Below are 7,663 nucleotides of genomic sequence, written 5' to 3' on the forward strand. Positions count from 1 at the left end.
AAATGAACCTTAATCTCATATTTATCCTGGTACAACATCATTTAAACAATATAGAAAGAACCATGCTAGTCACCAGGGCCAGACAAGGACTTAGATAATAAACTATTTCCAAATTCTTATTTCTGCCTTTCACTGGAACTTTTCTATCCTAATTATCCATATACTTTAGCTGATATTTGATGGTATGAGTGGGTTTTTATTTCAATATCCTCAATGTATTCCCACTAGGAAACTATTTTTACTATTTTCTGTAATTGGACTGTTAAAATTTCCTATGTAAGAAAATTAGCATTTTTCCCATAGTTTTAAAAAAAGGCAAACCCTGTTTTTAATAGGAGACCTCGAAGAAGACACTTAACTTGTGCTTCTGATTTATTATGACTTTTTCTGGCTCATTTTAAAAATACCCATTACTGAAAGGCCTCTAGTATATGTCAATGTTAAAAAAGTGGTATTAGTTGTAGTTATTTTTATTCTTATATCTCATTCCAGTTAAATTATATATCTAAATAGAATTAAATTATGTAAGAAATTATTAAAATAGTTAAATTTCAGAAGCTAAAATATAAAATCATCATGAAAGAGAAAAGCCAAATAAATAGTGTCAGAGAATCCTTAAGCCCCAGAGCCTGCCCTGTAGGTCAAGAAGCAAGAGGGGAAATGAGCTATGAGAATTCTCTAAAGACGTCCCTTTGCCTTCCTCAAAAAGCCAGTGGGAGCAGGTGACCCATGGACCTTTAGAGCCCTGGGATGCTGTGCCCAAAGTAAGGATCAACTTGATATCATGGTCTGAGATGCTCAATAAATATTTGTTTATTTTATTTAGAGAGCTGGGACCTACAATGCTCAGATTCTGAATAATAAACATCTTGCCTTAGAGCAACAGTTTGAATTGCCCTTGTATTTAGCAAAGGAAATGCAGCCTTTAGAGTGCAAGCTAATGTGATGGAGACAGTTGGTAATTAGACCACTTTGAAATAGTTCTTGTTACACAGAGCTCTTATTTTGACGCAAATCAATGCATCACTCTTACCCTTTAAACTCTCCCCATTTCCTATCAGACAAAATCACAGCATGACCTTTAACAGATTCTCAGTCTGAAATTCCCTCTTCCTTGCTTGGCTGTTCTCTGTTGTGTGGCCACTCTCAGTTATAATAATGTATTGATGTTGGCTCCCAGAATAGTGACTATTTCACAGACCATTGTAACCAAAGAATTACAGACATCCCTTGAAGATATTGCAAGTTCAGTTCCAGACCATCATAATAAAGTAAATATCACAATAAAGTGAGCCACACATTTTTTTTTGTTTCTCAGTGCATTTAAAAGTTATGTTTACACTGTGCGGTAGTCTATTAAGTGTTCAATAACATCATGTCTAAGAGGAGTCATAATTTTTTGCTGGTGAAGGGTCTTGCCTCTATGTTAATAGCTGTTGACTAATCAGGGTGGTGAGTGCTGAAGGTTAGAATGGCTATGGCAATTTCTTAAAAGAAGACAACAATAAAGTTTGCACCATCTATTGACTCTTCCTTTCATGAAAGATGCCTCTGTACTATGCAATGTTATTTGATGGCATTTTACCCACAGTAGAACTTCTTTCAAAATTGGACTTAGACCTCTTAAACCCTGCCACTGCCTCATCAACTAGGTTTATGTAAAATTATAAATCCTTTTGATGTCACTGAAGATGTTCACAGCATCTTCACCAGGAGTAGGTTCCATCTCAAAAAACTACTTTCTTTGCTAATCCATAACAAGCAATTGCTCATCTGTTCAAGTTTGATCATGAGATTGCAGCAATTCAGTCTCATTTTCAGGTTCTACTTTAATTCTAGTTCTCTTACTATTTGTACCACATCTGCAGTTACTTCCTCCACCGAAGTCTTGAATTCCTCAAAGTCAACCATGAAGGTTGGAATCAACTTCTTCCAAACTCCTGTTAACGTTGATACTTTCACCTCCTCTTATGAATCACAAATATACTGTGTCATGCGTGTCCATGTGAAGAGACCACCAAACAGGCTTTGTGCGAGCAATAAAGCTTTTTTAATCACCTGGGTGTAGGCGGGCTGAGTCTGAAAAGAGAGTCAGCGAAGGGAGATAAGAGTGGGGCCGTTTTATAGGATTTGGGTAGGTAAAGGAAAATTAGAGTCAAAGAGGGGTTGTTCTCTGGTGGGCAGGAGTGGGAGTCACAAGGTGCTCAGTGGGGGAACTTTTTGAGCCAGGATGAGCCAGGAAAAGGAATTTCACAAGATAATGTCATCCTTTAAGGCAAAGACCGGCCATTTTCACTTCTTTTGTGGTGGAATGTCATCAGTTAAGGCAGGGCAGGGCATTTTCACTTCTTTTGTGGTTCTTCAGTTACTTCAGGCCATCTGGGCTTATAGGTGCAAGTCACAGGGGATGCGATGGCTTGGCTTGGGCTCAGAGGCCTGACATACTTCATGGCATCTATAATGGTGAATCCTTTCCATAAGGTTTTGAATTGAGTTTGCTCATCTCCATCAGAGCAATTACTATCTATGGCAGCTATAGCCTTACAAAATTTATTTGTTAAATAATAAGTCTTGAAGGCCATATTTATTTTTTGATCCATGGGCTACAGAATGAATTCTGTGTTAACAGGCATCAAAACAATATGAATTGGCTTGTACATCTCCATCAGAGCTCTTGGGTGACCAGGTGCATTGACAATGAGCAGTAATATTTTGAAAAGATCCTTTTTTCTGAGCAGTAGGTCTCAACAGTGGGATTAAAATATTCAGTAAACCATGCTGTAAACAGATGTGCTGTCATCCAGGCTTTCTTCTTCCATTTCTAGAGCACAGGCAGAGCATATTTAGCGTAATTCTTAAGGGACCCAGGACTTTTGGAATGGTAAATAAGCATTGGCTTCAACTTAAAGTCACTGCTGCTGCCCCTAACAAGACAGTGATCCTGTCCTTTGAAGCCAGGAGTTGACTTCTCCTCTCTAGCTATGAAAGCCCTAGATGGCATCTTCTTCCAGTATAAGGCTATTTCATCTACACTGAAAATCTGTAGTTTAGTGTAGGCAACTTCACTAGTTGTCTTAGCTAGACCTTCTGGATCACTTGCTGTAGCCTTTATATAAGCCCTTGCTCCTAAATCATTTTACACTTTCATGTTATAGCAACAACTTATTTCCTTAAACCTCATGAATCAACCTCTCCTACTTCTGACTTTTCTTGTACAACTTCCTCACCTCTCTCAGTCTTTACAGAATTGAAGAAAGTTACAGCTTGCTCTGGATTTGGCTTTGGCTTAAGGGAATGTTGTTGCTGGTTTAATCTTCCATCCAGACCACTAACACTTTCTCCATATCAGAAATGAGGCTGTTTTGCTTTCTTATTCATGTGTTCACTGAAGTGGCACTTTTAATTTCCTTCAAGAACTTTCCCTTTGCATTCACAACTCGATTGTTTGGTGGAAGAGGTCTAGTTTTCCGCCTATTTTGGCTTTCAACATATTTCCTCACTAAGCTTAATCACTTTTAGCTTTTGATTTAAAATGAGAGACACAAGACTCTCTCACTTGAACACTTAGAAGCCATTGTAAGGTTATTAACTGGCCTAATTTTAATATTATTCTGTCTCAGAGAACAGGGGCGTCCACTGAGAGATGGGAGAATGACTGGTTGGTAGAACAGTCAGAACACACACATTTATCAATTAAGGTTGCTGTCTTATATGGGCACCTCAAAGCAATTACAAAAGTAACGTCAAAGGTCACTGATCACAGATCATTATAAAGGATATTATAATAATTAAAAAGCTTGAAATATTGCAAGAATTACCAAAATGTGTCACAGATACATAAGTGAGCGTGTGCTGTTAGAAAAATGGCTCCAATAGACTTGTTTGATGCAGGGTTGCCACAAACCTTCAACTTGCAAAAATGCAGTATCTAAAACAAAGCATAATAAAATGAGGTATGTCTCTATTTGAAACAACTCTTTCTTGAAAGGAGTTCAGTTGGAAAACCTTCGTCCTGATTTGGAACACGTAGTCCTGGAAGGAGACTGTTACATTGAGTCCTGGGAATCATGTAGGCCATTAAGACTCATTGCTAGGGCCCCAGATGACCTGTTTGAGGGAGTATTTTTCCCAGTCCACCCCACTACCATGCATGCCACACACAAGTGTGTGCATACACATTGCACACACATATGCTTAGAATGCAGCCAAAGTTGTTCACCCTTTGCCAAAAATACTTGCCTCTTACCTTCTTTTGCTGCCTTTCTGTCCAGTCAACCAACACCTACTCATCTTTCTACATTCAAGCTCAAGAAATGTTTGCTCTATAAACCCTTCCCTGGCCTCCACCATCCCCATGCTGGACCTAGCTAGTACTGGCTGTCAAAAGCTGCTTGTGTGCATCTCTTCCCATGTCCTTGTTAGTAATTTCACTTTGGTATCTTGAAATTGACCATGAAAGGAGCATTTATTCCAAGGAAATCAGCAAATGCTACAAATCAGTGCTTTTTCTTTCCCCGAAGAGCTAGTTTTCACACATTTGCCAGCATCCTACTGGATGCAACCCAGTGTTTGACTTTACAGAGAGAGAAAACCCTCTATGGTAGTGGACCAAGGATTCTAACATGAACTGGAATTCACTGCTAGGGTCACTGTGTGCTTCCTTCAAGTCTCAAATAGCTCAAATAAGGACTTTCTCTCCTTTTCTCTCTTCTCTGGTCTTTTCTATTAATTCCAGTCCTCTATTTCTATATTCAACTGTGGGGCCTTTAAGTTTGAGGGCAACAGCTTCTGTTTGGACAACACTGAGGAGAGGAAATGCTTCCTAGAAAAGATGCATTTTGAGGGAGCAAATGGGACAAGCAGACGGTGAAGAAAGACAAAATGGTAGGCTGGGAGGAGTGGCTAGGAGAAAGCGTTGGAGTAGATTGTTGGAAGCTCTGCAGAGCCAAGGTAAGAAAAAGCAAATATCTGATGCTTTTACCTCTCTGTAGCTAACAGTCCTAACCCACACAAAGACTATCTCATCTTTCAAGATGGAGGGTACCTAGTCTGTATTCTGTTATTAGCTTTGCTTCCTTAGCTAAGGGAAGGACTGGGACCAGGACTGAGTCTTGTGTGTTGTGGGGAGAGGCAGGCAGCTGTCAAAGAGGTGCCAGCTAAGCTGTCTGGGAGCTAAGCCATAATTAAGTGATAGGACAAATGTCAAATTTCAACAAGTGAAGCTCAGGAGAATTATCCGGATATGTTTATATCCCACATGAAAACACAGTACTAATCCCTACACAGGGAGTTGATAACAGATACCAGGAACTTACTGAGATTCTCTAACTAAGGAGTTTAAAGCCAAGCTAACACCATTTGAAAGGTGTTGAAAGTTGGGACTTTTATCAAAATTACTTTATTTAAGATACACAAATTATTGCCAAGTGAACTCTGAGAAGATTTCTCTGAAACCACCAGGTAAAAAAAAAAGGAAAGAGGGACCAAAAACAAGTAAAATTTTGAAATAGCTGAAGATTTATCATTTGCGATGCTAGATCTCAAATGAATTCGACATTAGGGTGGGACAGTGATAGTCACTGGGGTTGGTATTTCTAATAAAAGTGAAATTATGTGAGCAATCCATGGCCCTTAGTAGTATTTATTTTTCAAAGCTCAGATAGTTGTTTATATATTTTCCTGTATTCCATGTTCCTAAAGCCAATTAGTCATGAAGTGGTGTCTCCCCACTGTCTTGTTTTGCAGCATGTTTGCCTTCAGTCTGATAGTTGGTGTTCTGGCCCTGGGGAGGAGGTCAGGGGACAATCTACTTCCCAGAATTAGGTTTAAAAATGTTTTTCTTCCCCCTTGGTCTGTGGCTATCATTAGCAGAGCCAACGACATGATTATGTTTTTGAGAAATGCATTCCTTTCTACCCAAACCGGTGCTACCTATTAAATGTCATTCTCAGCCTTGAAGGAGAGGCCCAAGACATTAAGAGTTCTTGACTGGGGCTCTCGGGAAAAGAGAGAAGTCCCAGTGGCTGTCCTTGAGAAGCAGAACTGGAGAATTTCGGCCAGTCTTTTGGGTGCCCGAGCCTCCCCATCTCTTCACCCGGTGAAAGCAGCCCTCCAAAAACAACTCATGGAGTCAGCAGCCAGTTCCCTCTGCTTGCAATCAGATGATCCCAGGCCACTGGCCCTCAGTGTGTCTAAGGCCTTTATCTCTATGAGCTATTTCTAATACGTTCTTTCTGCACTCAGCCTGCAACCGCAAATGGGTATTATTAAAAACAGAGAAGAGAAGCAGATAAGAAACTTAATATGCCAATTAAAATACCAAGCAGAAACCAGAAGAACCCATTCTCAGACTCACAATTCCCCAGATACAGATAGCCCCAAAGGAACTCAGGCTAAGAGAGCAAAGGAACATCTTGTAGTAATCTCAGAGCCAGGCGCTTACTTGGAGCTGAGATATTTACTTCCTGGTTTGGGAGACGTTTTGCACTAGGTTATTTGGGATTCTCAACTCCCACTTATTGCTAGCTCTATAAATGCTTGTGAATATTCGTAAATAAAAATAGCTACCAGTTACTAAGTCCTTATTTGGACCACAGACTGTTAGTGCTTTATATATATTATTTTATTTTATTTTCATAAGAATGTTATAAGACAATCATTAATATTCCCATTTTACAGATGAAGAAATTAAAAGTTAAACCATTGAGAATAATGTATTAATTTATTTATGCCGGGTATTCTGGTAACAGCTTTGCACAAATGGCTTCATTTTTCTTTATTGACAATGCTTACTGAGTGCCAAGTACTGTTCTAAGAGCTTTGCACATACTAACTTAATTACTCCTCCCAATAGACCTATGAGGTAGGTGCCATAATTATCTCCATTTTTCAGATGGGGAAGCTGAGGCATAAAAGTTAAGAACTGGCCCATGGTAAGTAGCAGAGCCAGGAATTGAACCCAAGCATCTGGTGCCAGAATTCATGCATCTGAACCGCTTGGCTGTGCTGTCTTTCATAATTTTTGCCCTATCAGGTGCCCTATACCTATTTTCAGACAAGAATATTTACCCAAAAATCCACAGCCAGTAGAGCAGACTTTTGAAGCCAGGTCTCTGGGATCCCCAAGGCCTTGTTCAAGCACTCTGCTATCTATCCATATCACGTTTTCCATTAGGCTCAATAAGGTTCATATAATTCAGCCTCATCAACTGGGTTACAATGCTTTGGAGTTACTAAAAGTTTTATTTACTATCTTTTCACTAAAGGACTCTGCTCCTAGTATGTGGTAAGTAAATGTTCTTGGCTAATTGTGGACATTAATAAGATGCTCTTAGTGAGGGGACAGATGTGCACGCATGGTCAAGTGGCCATTGAGATACTTCTTTTGGATCTTATCCAAATCATAACATTATAGAAATCTTTGCAAAATAAGACTTGTGTAAGTGCAAAGAACATTGTGCCAGATTCTTCTTATCCATATTATTTTATTATTGTATGTTATACATTGCAGCTTATATGTTGTTTTTTAATATTGTATATATAGACTTATACATATATATAATATATTGATAGACACACACACCAAAACAATATTTTATATATAATATGTATAACATTATATAATATGTAATATATAGTGTATAATGGGAAATATATGCACAGC

The sequence above is a fragment of the Papio anubis genome, chromosome 1 (assembly GCF_008728515.1).
Source record: "Papio anubis isolate 15944 chromosome 1, Panubis1.0, whole genome shotgun sequence".
In the NCBI taxonomy this organism is placed as follows: domain Eukaryota; kingdom Metazoa; phylum Chordata; class Mammalia; order Primates; family Cercopithecidae; genus Papio; species Papio anubis.